Source organism: Astatotilapia calliptera, chromosome 23, assembly GCF_964374335.1.
Source record: "Astatotilapia calliptera chromosome 23, fAstCal68.1, whole genome shotgun sequence".
Lineage (NCBI taxonomy): Eukaryota > Metazoa > Chordata > Actinopteri > Cichliformes > Cichlidae > Astatotilapia > Astatotilapia calliptera.
Window position 1 is genome coordinate 35183926 of NC_137443.1, and position 21170 is coordinate 35205095.

General features: G+C 39.0%; 1 pseudogene across 1 annotated transcript in view; it reads right to left on the reverse strand.

Annotated features, from left to right (window-relative positions):
* LOC113016850 (gamma-aminobutyric acid receptor subunit gamma-3-like) overlaps positions 1-21170 on the reverse strand; it is a 187249-nt pseudogene that overhangs the window by 57803 nt on the left and 108276 nt on the right. Inside the window, exons 4-6 of the transcript XR_013905246.1 lie at positions 9614-9705; positions 9038-9169; positions 3713-3795 (exon numbers count right to left, since the gene is read on the reverse strand). The product of XR_013905246.1 is annotated as a gamma-aminobutyric acid receptor subunit gamma-3-like (transcript). The remainder of the gene's footprint in view (positions 1-3712; positions 3796-9037; positions 9170-9613; positions 9706-21170) is intronic.

The following is a 21170-nucleotide window of genomic DNA, read 5'->3' on the forward strand; positions in this document are numbered from 1 at the left end:
ACAATGTGGAAGCAACAGCTCACTTTCAAATACTGGACCACATCAAGATTTGAGCTGGCTGGCCAACAAGTTTTCATCGTGATGGGTAAAAAAAATGCTGTTTTTTTTGCCAGATGCATCTTTTGTCTCCATATTACACACAAGGTGTTCTTTGGCAACGTCGCTCTGACACACCAGATGCAGTAATATCGACTGCTGAGAGATAACAGTTTCCAAGGCAGGATATCCTCTTTGCATCTTGCAGACACCACTGTATTTTGTCACTTTCTAACAATTTTACACTTTCTAACAATTTTCTCATTTGTCTTCTACTTTCACTTGCTGTTAAGCTTAGTTATTAAAAACTACTTGGTTGGGTTTAGACACAAGGATATTTTGAGGGTCAGGACTTTAACGTTTTACATTCTATCATCCACTTTGTACTTTTCCTGCATCAGTTTATGGTGGAGATACAAATAATGCATGAAGTTCTTAGGTGTCAACTTTAATTTAATATTATCCCTGTTGAATCAACATACAGACACTCAGGATCTACTCTGCTGTTCTTTTGGTTACTTGATTCCAGATAAGATTCAGTCTAACAACCTAACACCTTTAGTTTGTTTGGGGCGGCTATGGCTCAGGTGATAGTGCGGGTCATCTACCAGTTGGAAGGTTGGTGGAGCGACCCCCAGTGCTTCTTGTCCTTGTGTGAAAGTATCCTTGAATAAGATATTTAAACCTGAATTGCTGATACATTGATTTGAGTGTGAAAGTTAGATATAAAAGTGCTTAGATAAAAGCACTGCATGTGTGTGACTGGGTGAATGAGACTCTCTTTGAGCTTTTTGAGTGCTCAAAATTGAGTAGAAAGATACTTTGGGTGTACCCATCCATTTGCTGAAGTAACTTGCTTAAGTGTGGATGTAGGACTTCTAAATCCATTTATGTATTTTATAACTCCTAGACTTCAGTAACTAAGGTGACTTTCACTATGATTTGACTGTGGAAACTTTTTGCACATTCAAACAATGTTGTACATGGTTTCATAGTGTGGTGGTTTACACATTCACCTAACAAGCAAAAAATCCCTGGTTTGATCCTGGAAAGAGACACAAAACCCTTTAGGGTTGTGTAAGGGGATCTGCCAAATCAAACACATGGAACTACCCACTGTGAATCAATTCAATTTTATTTATACAGTCGCCTCAAGGCCCTTTATATTGCAAGGTAAAGGCTCTACAATAACACAGAAAAAACTCCAACAATCCCTCATGACAGGGGTGTCCAACTCCAGGCCTGGTAATGAACTAATCATTTGATTCAGGTGTGTTGACCAAGGGTCATATCGAAATCTTGCAGGTCACCAGCCCTTGAGGCCTGGAGTTGGACACTCCTGCCTTATGAGCAAACACTTAGCAACAGTGGGAAGGAAAAACTCCTCTTTAACAGTAAGAAACCTCTTTATAATAAAGTGGGGCCTCGTTACTTAAGACCTTGTATGTGAAGTGTAACCCAGTGTTAAAAACGGGATTAAAAGTATAAATAAATATTGATAAAAACAAAGTTAATTATAATAAATACTGATAAAAAGCATGTAAACATAAGTTTAATTAATATGTACATATGTATATGTAATGTATAAATGGTGTGGGGGCAGGACTTAGTCCTTTAGAGTGTGTTTGTCAGATCCACTGAGTGACCAATCATTGGCCGGTCTGACCCTCCCCCAGTCTGTGCGCTGCTCAGACACCTGTGTGTGCCTTCATGTGCCAGTCAGATACGCCAGAGACACAGACGGTGAAAGATCAGTTTACCCGTGTGGCGAAGAAGCTAGCTGGATAGAGAAAGTCCTTTTTTCGGCAAGAATAATAAGAGTGATACTGTATTCCAGAGGCCGTGAGCCAACGTGAGCACTGTGAAGCCCCGTGTAGCATTTGTTGCTTCGCATGGTCAGGTTTTTTCCTTTGCTTATTTGGATTGGATTGGTTTTGAGGACCTGAGAAGAATCGAGGATCCCTTTTCCAGTACTGGATGGCGAGCCCAGCCCAAAGAGCCGGATGAACTGGTAGATTGTAACCCGACTGGTTACAAACACACTGAGTGACTATTGAACATTGAAAGACTGAAATTGACTTTAGAAAAGACACAAAAGACAATATATCCTTGGGTCAACCATTTGTGGGGTTTATTTTATTTTATTTTGTTTTCAAGAAGAGCGCTCTACTTTTGTTAAATGTGCACAACTTTAATAATTGCTAATAAATGCAATTGTGTTTTCTACACCTACTGTGTACAAGTCTTCTGTTGTCATACACCCTTGGCTCCTACGAATCTAGAACCTGTCTGATCTGGTCCATATTTCCCTTCTGTCCTCGTACTGTGGTTAAAGGTAACTATACTGCCTGCACTACATGCAAAGAAGGCAAGAAGTGGCACTAACAGGTCTAGTATTGCACCACCAGTGTTACAGAGGGTAATGATTTTAAATTAGATTCTGGATTTAACAATGTAAAGAAGCCATATGCGGTGACACTCATAAATAAGGGGGTAGCTGAAAGTAGTTGCTTTCACCCAAAAAGTTTATTTTGTTCATCTGGAAGTAGCGTTTTCAGTGGGACATACGTTTCACTCATCCAAGTGACTTCTTAGGTCTCAGCTGACTGCAGGTCTCCCCAACCTTATAAACAGTACATTTGCACAATGACTGAAACTAGCGTCACTGAATGAACAATGGGCTGTTAGGTAGAGGTGGGAATTACCATACAACTCACGATACGATATTATCACAATACTTAACGCACGATACGATATTATTGCAATTTTTTAAAATATTTTGCAATATTCAAATTCTGTACATAAAGGTAAACTTTATCAATATTCATTTTATCTAATATCAAAGTCTCACACTCAGTCTTTCTCTCATTTCAGTCAGTTTTATTGTTGACAAACTGAACGGTTTGTATTACAGTCTAGTCCAACTTACGTAACTGGAATGTTAAGTTCAGTGTGTGAATGGGTGAATGACTGAATGTAGTGTGAAGCGCTTTGGGGTCCTTAGGGACTAGAAAAGCGCTATACAAATGCAGGCCATTTACCATTTACCATTTTAACTGAATACAACCATCCAGTCCACGAAAAAATTGTTTGTAACAAAATATCGATTTCTGCTGTCCCTGTATCGATACATTATTAGCAAACAAAATATCACGATACTACACAGTATTGATTTTTTCTCCCACCCCTACTGTAAGGTCAGTTCCTTGATGATTAATATGCAAAGTGTATTGTCCAAAAAGCTGCTTTCTCTTTTCTCACTTCTTAGTTATTGTGTGTGGGGGATTATCATTACATGAACTCAAATTCATAGTTTGGGAGGGAAAAAAAGACCCAGCCCTGACACTCATCACTGAATGATGCTCAAATGCTCCAGTGATTTTAATACCTAAATAAGTCCTTAATATGTTTCTTTACTGTTTTCATACTTTCAGTCATCTGTAAGGCACTTTGAACTGCACTAGCCCACACAAAAAGATGCTATACAAATAAAGTTTGATTGACTGATAGCACTTTTTCACTTAGCCTTTAGTTCACTTTCTATTTGGTTTCCATTTTTTCTCCAGGACGTTTCCCGCCTGCTTTCAAAGTCTTGCCCTAGAGGTGTATAGGCACGAGTATCTGCATATTTATGTGTGTTTTCCGTGTCTGTGTGCATGCTAATCCCAATACTCACAGCTAGAGAAGACGAGAGGACAGGAGTGTTCATCCATTGGGAAATTATGGAGCTGCAGCTGGCACTCTGCGTTGATGGTCATCCTGAAGAGTAAGACAAGTGCAGAGGGACAGAAGCACTTAGACAAAGATATTCAAGGCAGTAAACTGCTTTGGATGCTTCATTTCTCGGCCCATGAAGCACATGGTCTGAGTGCACTGGATTCATCACTGCTTATATCACATTATGCACTACAGCATAAGAGCACTGGCTTCCACCCAGATAGTACAGGTTCACACTTGGTTGCTTGGTTGATGTGTAAAATTTCTGAAAATGGCACAAATGTTTCATCATCAGTATCAGGTCTGGTTTTTCACACATGTCAGGACTCCAAGGCATGTCAGCTTCTAAAAACAGCAGTTCTCAGCTAAGATCACTGGACAAGTCAATACACAGGCTGTTAAGGAAAAGCAGCAGTGATTAAAAAGACACATCATACAAGTAAGGTAAAAACTTAAATCCAATTCAAGTTATATGCTCTACGTGTCACTTTAATAAATCAAAATGATAAGGGCTGTAAAAATGACAGTCATGAAAATGGGCTTTTTCTTTGACTTGTGTTGTTGTGTCTTTGTCGCTGCTACAATTCCTCATTAAACGCCTGACGTGGAGCACAAAAGAGGAGCCTTTGTCAAAGCAGGAAGGGGGCTGCCTCGCTCGTCTTGTTCCGAGGTGAACAAAGTGCAGATGATGTACAGTTTCAATTTGCATTTTTGCTTCCATCCTTGTCGGGAGTCGGAAAAGCCAAATTGTGAGAGTGGAGCTGAGGTGAAAAAGAACAAGCAGCAACGAACACGGCGGAGATGAGAGAGATGTGTCAGTCAAGGCGAATATGGCCTAAATATATGTCTCTTTGACACTTAATAACCTGCTAACGAAGCAAGACTTTTCAAATTCATCACAGAAAGAAATGCTAGAAATAATAAAATGAGCTCTTAAAAGCAAAAACTTTTAGGCCAAGTGTGTTTGTGTGAATGAGGCATGTTGTATAAAGCGCTATGAGTGCTCAAGAAAAATAGAAAAGCCCTACATTACAACTGACCAATTTACCACAAGCCCCACCCACCTGCTTTTCAAACCTGTTTTGGAGATGCAGCCAATCAGAAAATTTTAGTTCAGTTCCCTCTTCTACTGAAGACAGCTTTCTTCTGTTTTAAGATCCAGTATCAGATTACAAAATGATTTTTTGAACTCCCCTTTAACTGCTACTGAAATACTTTGTAGAGTTGATGGAAACAGCCACATCGGCTGCTAATTCCTGTGGGTGTGTCACCACAAGTGACCTCTTTCACATTAGAGATAATCATTAAGTCTTTTGTTGATATTAAAATATTGATTAGTGCAGGTATAAACTTGGTGTTTCACAGCAGTGCATTTTAATCTTGAACCCCTGTTGATAACAGGCATATTTATGGCTCAATTTAGAAGTTCATGATCACACTGTTATTAACCTCTACAACATCCAAAATCATCCTGCTACAATTATTCCTCCCATAAATTAAAAATGGAAGTGGGCTGTCTGAAAAGTGGCTCCCTTCTGAGTATTTGCACAAGCAGACATCACAGCATACCCAGGGAACTAACCGAAATTTGCCAGTCAAGACAAAGGAATGAAATGCCAGAGTCTTACACCCTAGTCATTTTGGGAAATGCTGTTTATTGAATTTATTTGCCTCCATGACGGGACCTGAACTGTCCTGAAATAGCAGCAGCTGTGCATCAGCTCCACAAAATGTCTGAAAACAAACACTCAAGGTGGTTCCTTGCCATTAGGCCAGCTCTAGCTCGAAATACTAGATGCACAGGTGAAATTTGATCTTCAAGACAGAAAAAAAGCTCATGTCAGAGCTTGAGGACTCATAAACCCAGATGCCACTCCAATTTAAAAGGAACCCGTCCACTTGAATCCTGAGTGTTTTCTGTTGTAGGTGCAGTCACACAGTTGGGTGGGTGGGGGTGGGGGGGTTGTCATAAGGCCATCACCTTCACCTGTGTGTCATTACTCAGCCACTGAAAGGCTGTCAGAGCGAAAGCAACAAAATGAAAAGAAACACAAGGGTTTTATCTTACTGCACCAAAGGTAAAGAATGCTATGTGGTACAGAAACTCATGTAAAGGGTGAAAGATGCAGTTAGAATTTAAAAAGATACAAATCAAAATCGCATTGCTGTGTGTTCTGTATGTTTGGGAGGTGCTGCTTTCTACAACAACCAATATCAGATTATTTGCTGTTACTAAAATGATTTATACAACTGTAATGTTCCTGAGATTTTATTTTACTCTTTATTGTTCTGGATCTGCCTTCTGTTTTTCTCTGTCTGTGTCTTCCTGTTTGTCTATGTGACTCACCAACTGCAGTCAAATAGTGAATTTTATTCCTGAAGGTGTTTTTGCATGGCAGCTAGAGCAGGGCGATATGGCCAAAAATATATATCACGATATATATTTGAAAATTTGCGATAACGATATAACTGACGATATAATTTCTGCGAGACAAAATACAACTCCACAACTTCACTAGCGCAAAAAAAAAAAAAAAAAACACCATCCATTTATTTCACTTAAACAAGCAGCTGTTTTTTTATGTGCATTAAAGCTATATAAACATTTAACAGTGCAAATGCAAATTCCTTGCTGAAAGTTTAACCAAAAGGCATTTCCAGTAGAAATGGGCTGACATATCCTGAGCATAACCATGTATAATATCCACTGAAGTTAAAAAGAGGTGCTTTGCTACATTTAACTGCAGTGTGCCAAATAAAAAAGTCAAATATGTATTTTTCGGACCACAAGGTGCACGGGATTATTAGGCACATTAAGCGAAACAAAGCAGTCAGATAAATCAAACTTTATTCAACTCATTCTTCTTGCTTCCTCCACTTCTGTACCATTGATTCGTTAATGCTGTATTCTATCACAGCTGCTCTATTCCCATGTTGTTGCAGTATATTAATGACTAACCTCATATTGTGGATGGATTATCTCAGTTGTTCTCCTGACTGAAGTTTGGCCTGTTTACAGCATCCTAGCATTCGATTGCATTTCGTTAGCTTCATAGCATAAGTGCCTAAGTCATTGGACTAAGTCAATGACTTAGGCACTTATGCTATGAAGCTAACGATTTGTCTCTAACCATCAGGAACCTTCACGTTAACTTTTATCGAGTGGAAAAGTGTTAGCGTTCATCCTCCAGCTTTTCTGTTTATGTTATGCTAACATAGCTATGTCGCTAGCAGTCACGTAGCACATCATTATATACCAGCTAGCCCTACTTCAGTAACCCTACAAACGTCACTGCTGTGTAGCTTCCTGTCTTCATTTATGTTGGAAGTGATAGCAGAGCTGTACGTTAGATTTTTTCAGAAATCTCTCAGTCAGAACATGCTATATCATGCTTAGGTAACTAGCGAAACTAGCGAGCTAACTTCCGCTAACTTCTAACTCTGTTAAATGTAATGAATTCTGTTTTCATGGATGCCTGGGTGTTAAACATCATAGTTACACCTGGTAAAGCAGCAACGCTGATCGTTTTATTAAAGATGGAAGAATTTAGACAGTTTCTGATGTTCGTTTGACTTCGGGACCTTAAAGGACGGAGTCTAGGACCCAGATTACTCCCAGATTTACGAGCACCTTAGTCCGACAAATAGGCCTACGGCAATAACGACGGCCGCTTGCATGTTCTACAAAAAAATGTGCTTTGTTGTGTATCTGACGGACAAACACCAAACCAGTTAAGTTGCACCATTTTTACAGTCTAATTCTGGTTCATCCGTTTCACTCAACAATCTGCTTTCCCCATTCTCATTCTCCGTTACGCCGTGCTTTTTCATCAATGCGCATGCGCGTTCTACCCATATTCTATCGCGATAATTCATTTTCTTATCATTGCCTAGCACTGTACCGGTATTACCGTGAGCGGTATAATATGGCGCAGCTATAATAATGGCTGGTCTTTGAATGCTAAAGGAAAGCACCCTGTTGTTCCTTTTGTTACCTCCTCAAACATAGCATACACTGGCCCGTTCTGCATGAATGGAAAGGAAGATAACGCCATCTAACAAACAATAATATATATTAAACAGTTTCATTTATATGCCGCTTATTCACAAGGTCAAGACCCTAAAGTATTCCAAAGAAACCCCCAAAATCGCATGAGCCCCTATAAGCAAGCACTTAGTGACAGTGGGAAGGAAAAACTCCCTTTTAACAGGAAGAAACCTCTGGCAGAACCAGCCTGAAGGAGGGGTAGCCTTACGCAGTGATCAGTTGACTGTTCATAGTTCTATCAATGCAGTCTATTGGTATTAATTATTAGACTTCAGTCACAGAACACCTTAAGAAAGGCAAGTCTCATCTCTTTAACAGAAAGACAAGATACAAATGGATAGCAATCTGCATGTTCAGGTTGATTCTACTTTCAAAGATTTACTTTTGGCAGCCGACAGCCAATGCTCCAGTTTTAGCTCTTTCCTGCTAAGGACAAAGTATCAGAGAAATTAGGGTTTGGATTTTCAAATGTGATGATTTCTTTCTTTTTTATTTCTTTGTGAATATAAACAATTGATTTTAGACAAAGCTACAAAATGAAACTTTTTTTTCCTTTAACAAAAACATATATTTATTGTAAAAGACCCACTTGCAATACCTTCACATCCCACCAGGGGGCAACAAGAAACATTTAAAGAGTTATAACACTAAATTACAGACGGAGCTACAGTGACATCACCCATAGCTTCAAATGTTTTCTTTTGTTGCCATCTTGGTCTTTCGAAATCAAACATGATAACGAGGGGCACATTTGACTGTGAGATTGCAGCCTGATTGGCTAATGACTTGTCAGTCACAAGTTGTTGGCCAATAATATCACAGGTAAATCCTGTTTTCTGGTACTGTTTTTGGACTTAATTTAAAATGTATGAAAAAACAGTGAATCTGCCAGTAAAGCCAACAGAAGTCTTTCCTCATTGACTTCTTTCTTCTTTTGTCTTTTTTGCAGCCACAAATCTGGATTGCTATGGTCCCATACAGATAGGTTCATCCATCTGGCTCTTTAGACAGACTAAAGTCCAAATGTCTTTTATTGTCTGTACTCAATGTCAACACTGGTGGCAGAATTTTGTTTAGCCACAATATACAGTTGGCATTAAGAATCAGAATAGAGGGAGTATTTCTCATGAAAAGATTTTTTTTACCAGCAGTCATTGGCTGTGATATGTCTGCTCTCGATTTTTGTTCTTTTATCTTCCTGTTCTGTGTGTTTCCATGTGTTTTGAAGGGTTTTACCTCAGAGTATAAAGTATTTTCCCATTGTTCCAGATCCGGAGCAGCTGATTGGGCGTCGTTATCCAGTGAGAATCGGCGTTCTTGGAATTTCTAAAGATGGTGTCGGGCAGCCAGATCAGACCGACCATATTGCTGGTTGAAAAAGAGGGAAATTGATACAGAGAGAGAGAGAGGAAAGGAGGTAAGACTGATTCCCTCAGATTTCTTTGAAATGCACGAGGCTGCACTCATTCCCAATAAGAGCATAATAAAATACTCGGGCAACTAGGGGAAAACAAAGCACATCAATCAATTTGTTCCATTAATTACAGACCTCTTCCAAAGAGAGAGAGACAGAGGGAGTGAAGAATATTGCTTTATCATATGAAAATGTTCAAATAGTAGATGCTAAAGTGGTGAAAAATAGCCACAGCAGTAGTTCATTTTAAAAAAGAGATCTAGTATAATTATCACTACATTGGTATTGATTCACCCACAAAGCTGATATATTTAGGAGTTTTTTTAATAAACGTTCCTGTATATTTGCAGTATGTCTTTGCTAAACTTTATAGTATGTCTTTACTTAATCTAATATACCTGTTGAGGGTTAGAATCCGCATGCTGCTGCTGTTATACCTCAGACGGGTGTCCACCCAAGTCTGGGCGAAGATAATATCGATCTGGTACTCCTGGGAAGAGAAAAGTAGAGTCAATATAAAGATCTGACAACCCGTGTTAGAGAAGAATAAAGGCAGAAAGAGACGTGCAGCCAGAAGTCTGTGTGCTAAGCAGCCAGTCGAATCCTTCGAGAAGAGCCAAGAATGTGTTTGTCTGAACACAAATGTGTCCACATCAAAGAAAAATACAAAAGCATTGCAGCCCTCGCTGCAAACATTCAATACATATTATGCTTTTGATATGGAAATTAAATTACACCATCTCACAAACTGTTTGCTTCAGCACATTTCCTTCACCTCAGCCCAACCCTGCGTCTAATTGTGAGGTTTTTAAAAAAATACTGAATCCAATGTTGTGTTTTTGGCAACCCGTTCTCACTCCCAAAGCGTAACATTTTACGCTAGGTGACAAATCGTCACCATATTACGTTTTCGGCTACCCACCACGTTCCTAAATGACGACCTAGGAAAAAGAGGAAATATGAGAACCGTCTGGACTGAACCTACACATGTTCGCTCTTTTTCTTCAAATCGCTTAGAAACACGCTATTTAACATCATTAAAGTCCTGGTTAAGGTCAGGAATAAGGTTATGGTCAGGGCTAGGGATAAGGTTAGGTTTAGGGCTGGAATACAGGTCTGGAACGTCTACTACCACGGGAGCGTCATTGCACTGGATTCCAGCCATAACCCGCCGCGTACCATAAGAACGCCGAAGGTCTCCTTTCGCGTTCCTCAGGAACGCCGCGGGACGTGACAAAACGTCCACATGTTACGCCTCGGGAGTGAGAACGCTCTGGTTTTTGGGAATGTTAATATTATCTCTGTCTTAGAAGAGTGGATTTGAATCCACCTTTTCTTTGCTGCTTTTTTCCCACAGGTATGTTTATAATCCACCAACCTCGACCCATAACACACTTCAAGTATTTGGAATTTGTAAAACAGCAGAATTAGCTCTCGGAGATTTTAGCACACACATGAAACTTCGATTGAAGCCTGTAGATTCCTCCCGAGAACTTGCATCAAAATAACGGCTAAATATAACCAGGCAAATTAGAGCTGACAAAGAATGTCAGTCATTGATCTTCACTCTCCTTCGGGCAGCAATTAAAAGCATTTATCTTGCAGATACATGTGGGTTCTGCAAGACAGTTGGCTACACACTCTTCATAGTTTACACATCTTAATGGCTGCTATTATTGCTTTATTAATACAGTGAAACACCTGCTTTGTGTGCAGTTTTGGCTGTGATCAAATTTACAGATACTCTAGAAGATAGTTTAGGCAGTCAATTTAACTGTTCTCACATAGTGCATCCTGCTACTGAAACTCGTTTGCACTTATATCATTAGTGCTTTGCTCACTTATTTTCTAAATTTGCTTGTTTCCCACTAAAATCTATGCTTGCTGCTGTTCATGCATCACTTCTTTGGCACCACCTCCACCCCCACATCTGAGTATAGCCTCTGAGTATACATTCCTCTTCAAAGAAGAGTTGTTATTGTCACTCCCCACTCACTGTCTTCATGTACATTTGGAGGATGGCAGACTAGGAGAATAAGTGTGGGCCAGGCACTGTCATTTGTACATGGAAGTAACAACAGTGTGTGGGCAAGGATGGTGGTAAAACTCCAATGTCAGAGCCTAAATTCATCCCTCACTCTTTCACTTCCCATAGAGACATTATGATGGCGCACTCTGACATCTTAATCTTTTACTCCCCACTTGGAAGTGAAATCAGGAAGTCACGATTGCTTAAGATTTGCTCCTTAATGTTTTACTCACATCCCAAAACGAAGTAAGCACAGGAAATAATCATGTTAAACTACACGATCGACTGGCGACTATAAACTACAATGTCATATACATATATATATATATATATATATATATATATATATTTATTTATTTTTTATTTATTTTTTAACAATGCGAAATCATTTTGAATTAAGCAGAAAAAGCCAAGAGTTCAAGTGCATCGTTGTATTATTAAGTCAGATGGTTGAGAACTACTGATACCACTGGCAGGAGATGAGGACCTCCAATTTGGCTAGCAGAAGGTCAGTACAGCAGCTGGAAGGAGTTGCTGTACTGATAAGACGTAAACTATGCCAGTACCGCAGAGATTCAATTTTATTTATACAGCGCCAGATCACAACAACAGTCGCCTCAAGGCGCTCTGTATGTATTATTGTAGGGTCTACCTTGCAATATAGAGAAAAACACAGCAAACACTTTGGTGATAGTGGGAAGGAAAAACTCCCTTTTAACAGGAAGAAACCTCCAGCACAAACAGGCTCAGGGAGGGGCAGCCAGTTGGAGTGAGAGAAGGAAGACAGGATGAAGGACATGCTGTGGAAGAGAGCCAGAGATTAATAACAAGTATGATTCAGTGCAGAGAGGTCTGTTAACACACAGTGAGTGAAAAATACTCAGGGCTGGATCAGGTGACGCTGTAGGCTGCTGGGGGATTCCCATGATGCACTATCTGTATGCTTTAGCAAAAAGGAAAGTTTTAAGCGTTATCTTAAAAGTAGAGATAGTGTCTGTCTCCCAAATCCAAACTGGAATCTGTTTCTGCAGAAGAGGGGCCTGAAAACTGAAGGCTCTCCCTCCCATTCTACTTTTAAATAGAATGGGAGGGAGAGAAATCTTCCATACTGGACAGTTTTGTCTTTACCCAAATGGTGACTCAACAGATAACCTCACAAAGGCTGTTTTTAGGGCACAGTACTGTACACAAGAACACAATTTCACATTCTAAATGTTTTTTACCTTTTACTAAAACAGACAAGCCAGACTTGACCTGCCTAAAACAGCTGTTACAAAATCTATTACTGCTGCCCTACTGTTGATCATTTGGAGATGATGATGGGGAGAGCCCACACTGACTATGGCATGCAATAATTCAGTCAAGTGAAGCGCCGAGTGTTACGTGCTCTACGCGGTGCAGGTGAACTCACAGCAATGCTCAAATGGGATTTTCTGCTAAAACTAGGTTGTATTTGGGACTGTACCTCCAAGATGGGTCCATTATTCATGGACATTATGCAAAACACTGAAGCCACACTGAGTGTCGGGAGATATGACTGAAACTAACAACGGAGGCTTTCATTATTTCTCCTGGGATCCATTTCAAAGTCAGAAAACAAAGGCATGAAGGGAGTCTGTTACTTATAGCCATTGTGAAGAAGCAAATGAATGATGCAAAGACCTAGGCGAGCTGAACAAAGGTGTCTTGTTTTGTATATTCTCTAATGTAAAGTCAGAGAATAGAGGTTGTAAGTTCATTATTTAGAGCATAAATGTTTCATTTTAGGCTTTAAAATATTCAGAATGTGACACACTATTTCTCTCCTGTCCCCGACTATGTTTTTTAGACAGCAGACAGCAGGCACATGAAGTGCTAGGAAACCCTCACATGATTAAAAATGCATTACTCCTTATGTGAGTTGGAGTTGGACCCACAATCATGAAACCAAAAGGTGTAGGTGGAGATGACAGTTGTTCATGAGAAACCTCTGCTTATGAAATCCTGTATAGTGATACCTACATTTTGCGATATAAAATGAAAGCGCGCTCTCACAATGTCATTTACTTTGCACACACAAACACAATATTATTGGCAAATGAAGGATGGTAGGAAAAATCAACAAATACGTCCCCACTCTTTCAGAATGCAAATACCAGTCAGAATCAGATAATATGAAATCCATTAATAAAGCCAAAGGATGTTGACAGCAAAGCACGTCTGACTGAAATTAATTAGCCTGACTTTAGTGGCATCAGAACAAATAGCTTCCTCCTTATCCGGCCTCATCTTTTTTGCATGGAGGCAGCTTCGCTCCTCGCCCCTTACAGATGTCTTTCATCCACATTTTCCACATTCAGGTACCAAAACATGTTTGCTGAGAGAGCCGATATCCTATCTTTATGGCTGTGTGTTCAGTCAAAGCTTCACTGAGAACTCCCAGAGCCAGAAATGTTTAAAAAAAAATAAAGTGTCTAGATTGGCAGTGACAGGGCTCTAAGGATTAACAGTTTTTTCATGCCTGTAATTACAACGAGTTTTCCATTGTTTTTCTGCCATGTGGAGGGCCTCATCGGAGGTGTCTGTCAGCGGGATTACACAAAAACTACTGAGCCAGATTTCATGAAACTTGATAAAGAGGTGAAGCACGAGCAAAGAAAGAACCCACTAGGTTTTGGTGTGGATTTTGATTGCTTCCTTTAAACTCAGTAGATTGTGCCTTTCTATTGTAACACTTCTTCCTTCAATCAATCATGATGTCAATTTACAGTGAGAATGACAAAAAGTAGAAAAAAATATTTCATTTACAAAAAATCATTTCATTAATGAATATGACTTTTGCCCCTTTAGTAATTCAGATTTTCCAGGTCCAGAAACCCCAACTATGGTATAGCATTAACAGAAATATGCTGCTCATTCAGGTGATAGTTTCACTTTACTTCAATTTATTCAAAACAACAGAGGCTGTCGTTGTCACTTGTGATATGTAGAAAATATTTATTGAAGTTTTTCAAGCTAAGCCCATTCAGTATAGTAGAACAACGTGCATCCCAGAGTTCTCTGTGGATAAATAAGGCAAACAAAGGCCTTTCACCCAGGAGACTGTGGTATTCTCACTTAGATCAAATTTGACCTTAAAACTTTAAATTACTGGATTTAGACTTATTTTTTCTGTTGACATTTGATCTCATTTCAGAAGCAATGTTTGTTGTTGTATTGTTTTATATATATATATATATATATATATATATATATATATATATATATATATATATATATATATATATATATGTATGTGTGTGTATATATATATATATATATATATATATATATATATATATATATATATATATATATATAAAACTGCATATCTATAATATTCCAAAGTAATGTAAAGCACCCTGACATGATTGCTGGCGTTATATAAATCTAATCGATCTTGTTAGCTTTATGAAAAAGTTTTAGATCATCGCAACATTGTGATTGATGATTTGCATTGATGATCCTGGAGAAACATTAATTATGTTATCTAGTATGAACAACAGGTTGCCCGTGACTTGCTGGAAGACATCCCTTTTTTTATGAGTTAACAGTGGAAGCAGCATGGTGACTTCACCAAAATACATGCAGGAGGTAGGTAGGTGACTGATGACTCTGAATTGCCCATAGGTGTAAATTACTGTGTTAGGCCCTGCAACAGACTGGTAACCTATCCAGGGTGTACCCCACATCTTTGTCTATGGTAGCTGTGATGGGCTCCAGCTATCCCCCCATGACCCTGAATTGAATAAGTGGATGAAAATGGAAAGATGGATGCTGTGACAAGGAAGGCTTATAAGCTATATAATTTTCCTTTTGTACTTATTTAACCATTTAAGCGAATATGAACTCTAAGTAAAACTACTGATTACCCTTATTTACCTCCAGCCTTTACATGATCCCAGCCACCTCCAGTCAAATCTTACTGTCCTGCTCTTAAAAAGAATTCCACCAAGCAATCTCTGCTTGGCACTTGCAGTAAGTGCACAGTATTAACTGAAGCCATCAATATTATATTAACCGGTTGGAAGAGATTGATTTCAAAGCAAAATGTAATTGTTTCACTGGTGTGACCTTCAAGCTGACGTCAGTGCAACTCACCGCTTCCTGCTTAGAAGCGGTGAGAATATTACGAGCCTTCCAGCAGCTCGGTGGCAACTCTGTCCCCGATTGAATCACCGATATTGGATTCTGCCAAAATTCTGATTATGTTAAGTTTGTCTTCATTTTATCACTTTGCACAATATTTGTGCATGCTAACCAAACTCTGGTTGAATGCTGCTTACAAATGAATGCATCGATAATAATTACCCAGCACTAAAATGCACACTAACTCCTTTTTAATTTTCACAATTTGGTATGTCTAATTTTCCTTAAATAAGGCTCTGAGCGCTTACAGCAATGATTATATGCTTGTTTCTCTTAGACTGGTTTTCCTACCGGTCATCCCTCAAACTGGGACCTAAGTACAGATACATATATCCTTTTTTCCTGACTACTTCAAACACCTTGCACTATTAAAACAGCACTTAAAAAAAGGAAGAATATAATTTTTTACAAACATCTTGCTATCCCTGAGAATTCAATTCTCTGAGTTAAAATTTGTGTTCTGTGTTCTGACTTTAAATACCACCCATCAGGGAAAGGGTCATGATTGTGTTAAACATCATTGTCCAGTATTTAAAAAACGAATTCTGAGTTCTGCTGATGTTATTATCTCTCTTTATTTTTAAGCAGTGTCTTGGTTTGATGTTCTTTGACCGTTCCATTAATGCCAGTAATCTTTTATCTGTTAAAAAAAGGGACCTTTCACTGGGTATCATCAGAGTAAACTTTCATTTTTTAAACCTGTCCCATGAAGTGTGTGACCTGATTATTAAACAAAATTACAGTTATTTAGCCATTATTATCCAGTATATTAATCATGCTCATATCATTTATAATGTTTTGTTCATGCATGCATGAGAGCACAATCTGATATTGCTGTGTTTGTTAAATAACTACAACAATGTGATAATTGATCCAAAGTGAATGTGTCATGTAGCGCTGTGATTCAAGGCATGGTAGGGAGGTGCATGTTAGTCAGTTTCAGCTGCTTTGCACAGGTGGAGCAGGTGCAATAGAGGGGCAACAACGAGGAAACCCTCCAAAAACAGGAAATGAAATCTTTTCTGTCTATTTTTTTCCATCCCATCGGGAGGACCGATACCTGCTCCATTGTGCAAGGAAGAACAGGATGAGCAGTGCCAGAGTCCTCCAGCAGGCCACTGGTATAAATGTCTCTCATTAAACAATCATAAACAGACTTAGGGCTCAACATCCTGTAGTGTGCCCTGTGCTCACTCTTCATCACCGTGGAGCCCGATTGCCAATGGCCATCGAATATCAGAACTGGCAGATCCACCACTGGCCCTGTGCTTTTGACAGATGAGAGCAGGTTCACCTTCAGCACATGTGACTGATGTGACAGGGTCTGGAGACACCGTGAAGAACATTATGCTGTCTGTAATGTCGTTCAGCATAAACGTGGTGGGTCAGTGATGGCTGGAGAGGCATATCCATGGGGGTACTCACAGAACTCTACAGTTACGACACCCTGACTTTCATTAGGTATAAGGATGAAAATCTTGGACCCAGTGTCAGACTTTACACTGGTATAGTGGATCCTGGGTTCCTTCTGGTACTTGACAATGCATCCTCTCATGTGGAGAGAGTATGCAGGTAAGTGTTCCTTTATCTTTATTTTTATTTTTTTTAGCTGTATAAAAGGCATCACATATATTATATATTATAGCAGCCATCCAAATTATGATGAATGCACTACATTTTTTGTTTTTTAGCATTTACATAAACATGAGTTCCAACGCTGCAATAATCATTCAGTTCGAAATTTATGTTTAATTAACATAACATCAGTTTACACATAATATAATTGATTTCAGCAAATCTAGCACTGATAATGGGTTACACATTTATAGCAATCTAATTATGTTTGCACTGGTGCAGAATGCAGGATAACTGGCCTGAAGCACTGAAGCAGAGGTGGACCAGCATAGAGTATGGACAATACCTGGCATCCCTTCTCTAGAACAAGCATACAGGTAGAAGGAAATGACGGAGAACTCCATCACTTTTTAAACCAAAAATTTAAAACCCTGGTGTTAGTTCTTGAAAGTCTTCCTTACTGTAGTTTGTTCTTGGGGTCTGCAGGAAGCTCACTCAGTAGCAGCAGTTCTTGTTAAGTTTGTTGGTGTTATCAGGGTTAATTACGAGCAAGTCAACAAAAGAAAATCAATTCAGGCTTCCGTGAATATGCCACCATTACAGCCTGCACATAATGAACTCTACTTCATTACTGCTTCTACTTCATTGCTGATCAAGTAGAATCCTGCGAGCTCTGAAATATTGTCTTGCACTTTATTATAATGCTTTGCCAAAAAAAACAAATCTCAAACTTAAACACATATCACTGACTAATGTACTTCCTCAGGCAAAACCAATGCATCATAATTGTTATAAATATTTATAAGTGAAATATTTATATCTCTCAGACTCTGGAAATTGGTCGCTGGGCTACATCTTCAATCCTTCAAGAAGAAAAATGATTGTTTTTTTTTTAAATCTCCAAGTAATGTGTCCACTTCTGGAGTGGTTCTAATGCTACTTCATTACCACAAATGATGTTTAGTTATTTCCTTTTCACTCTAAAAAGTAATTCAAAGACTTAGTAAATATCACTATAAGTTAGATGAGTCTGATAAAATCTATGAATATCCTTTTAGTAATTATTTGAGTTTGATAAATTGCAATAGATGTCTGAAATTTTAACTTATGTGTTTGTGTTAAATTAAGGTATTTATTTACATTTATCTCAGACAAAAAAAATCAGTATGTGGTTCACAGAATACCTTCTTTGCATGTACTTAATATTTTTGTTTAAAATTGAATCAAAATATTTGAGAAACGGGTATCTATACTCATCAGTATCTTGCACTAAAATCATTAGTTATTCAAATCAATATTATTTATTGTCAGCAACTACAACTGAAAAGTGTAAGTAAAGCAGGATAACATAGAGTAATTGAGTATTAGCGAGTGGCAAGAACACATAGCCTCACAGGAAATTTTCCATCATCACAATGGCAGTCAACAGACACAAACTCACGGGAGAGCCACCTGGAAAATTTGCCGGTTATGTGGCCTGGGTGCAAACTGTTAATGTAACGTTAAGGCTGTTTTACTGTAAACCTTCTCAAATGGGGCGATTGTGGCTCAAGAGTTGGCAGTTTGTCTTGTAATCGGAAGGTTGCCGGTTTGAGCCCCAGCTCCGACACTCTTGGTCGTTATGTCCTTGGGCAAGACACTTTACCCGTTGCCTACTGTTGGTGGTCAGAGGGCCCAGTGGCGCCAGTGTCTGGTAGTCTCGCCTCTGTCAGCTGTGGCTACAATGTAACTTGCCATCACTATTGTGTGAATGGGTGGATGACTGAATGTAGTGTAAAGCGCTTTGGGGTCCACAGGGACTAAATACAGGCCCTTTACCATATTTAATTTTAGGTACAATTTTGATTAAGTTCAGTTTACAAAATTAAGTAAATGGAACAAAATTTTGGATTAACTGACCATCTATATTTCAGTTACATTGACCAAGCATGTCAGTGTTATTGACTCAATTTTTTTGTGTGGTTTTCACTTAACCTTACATTTGTTTTTAACTCATGATATCTGTTATATTTACATAATTTTTCATGTTTGTGTAACAATTACGATTACTCATTTCAACTTGATTTGTTTAAGCTTTACTTATTCAATTGATCAAGTATATTGAACAGATTTGACTGGTTTCCAATCTACTCAATATTTTTCAGTGCCTTAAAAATTTTAAGTAAATGTCAGTTTTAGTTTTTAGAGTGATACTCTCCTCATCTGCACTACTGCTCCCCACCCCAACCCACCTTGTCCCCAAATAAACACAATGACCCAGAATGCAATGGTGTAGCATTATCCTGCCAGCAGCCCTCGCGGTGATGCTCCTTGTGTGTGTGACGGGCTGAAAAAAACGGTAAACACGATCATTCATCCGCTGCTTAGGGGTGATGATGAACTTCTGTCATACGTGTAATAAACAAAACTGTCCTGTACCTGAGGATATGAGTGGTATTTTGAAGATTGCTTTTGTGTATGTGTGCGTGTGTGTGTGTATGGAGCTAATATCATGAACATGCTTTTGTATTGTTCATTCCTAGGAATCAAATAGAAGGACCTTTTGAAAGAAACAAAAGAAATCCATTTGCATACCTGGCTGTTTACTCGAACACAATTTGTGAGGGTGTAGGAGGCAAAAATGAAAAATGACGCAGACTGCCGGCTGTGCTTCGCTGAACATCTATCCTAAGGTCCAATCAGCACCTGTGATTCTTTGTCTAAGATAAATGATGTACTTGTTGTTTGGCCTGTTTAATATTGATACCAGTAGTAGGGTATGCTGGCAGCAGCAGCAGAAACAGCTGTAGCGCTCATTTATCTGCCACCAGTAGACCCTGTATGTTAGACATCATGTTTCAGAAATGTATTTACTCATCACTTTTTTCAGCTGGAGCTGAGTCAGTGAATGTGAAGTCATATATTGATAAATACCCAGGAACATAATGTGGAACAAATAGGGATAAATGTGAAGATCTGCCATCCATCAATCCATTTTCTAGCATTGTCCCCAAGCAAGCAAAGAGACAGAGATAGTTTGCACTCCAGAGTCTCCTTCAGAGTGGACATGCACAAAGACACCTCACCTTGGAGGAACTCAGGAGGCATCCTAATGTCCAAACCATCTCAAGTCATTCTTTTTGTTGTGGAGGAGCAGTAGCTCTACTTGGAGTCCCTTCTGAATAACTGACATCCTCATTCTATCTCTAAAGCTGTGTCAACATATAAAGCAATTAGCACATCACTTCATGGCTCAGTCTAACCTGATTGTGACTAGGAAAAATCCATGTTTTGGTGTTTCTTGTATTAGGCAACTGATTGCAACTAGTCCCCCCAAGGTTGAGCGTTTATGACCTTCAATCTATGGGTAACCAACAGATTAAGCTTTTGACCAGGTGGGAGTCAACCTATTTCTAAACAATCACAGTCTGATTTGGACAGAGTGCAATCAGACAGTTTGCATGTATATAGTGTTCTCCCTGCCTCTGCATCGGTTCTCTCCGGGTATTCCAGCTTCCTCCCACAGTGCAGAGACATGCAGTTCGTCGGGTTAGGTTAACTGTTGATTGAAAATTGGCTGTATGTGTGAATGTGAGTGTGAATCATTGTCTGTCTCTCTGTTTTAGCCCTGCCACAGACTGGCAGCCTGTCCAGGGTGTACCCTGCCTTCTCGCTCCATGGCAGCTGGGATGGATGGATGGATGGATGGGTAATTTATAAACACAGACAGATTATTATGAACATGTTGTAACAAATCGTAGTCATTCTGTGCCGATGAGCATAACTTGGCTGCGACACACCTCTTTGCAATAGGAGACTTGACTCAGCTGCTTGTCGACTGCTTGTATTCTGGTTATATTCCTTTATAAAAGCAAGCAGGACACACAACGACATCACTCTTTCTCGAAGAATTTCAGATTTATTTTTTCAACTAGTTCCCGTCGCGAGTCTGAATGTAAGTGGTTAATGTGGATTTCTGTTTCATGTCACTTCCTGTGTATGTAGATGGCAGTTTGCCTCCATATTATTATAAATAAACCCTACTTTAAAAAGCTGGGGTTTATTGCTAAGTCCATCTTTTTTTGCCTAGAGTAAGTGGTGATATTTATGTCACACAATCGTTGCTACATTTCCACTTGTTCTTTTTTATTGATTTCTTACACTTATTAAACCATATTGTTTAGACAGCTGGATACAATCATTCA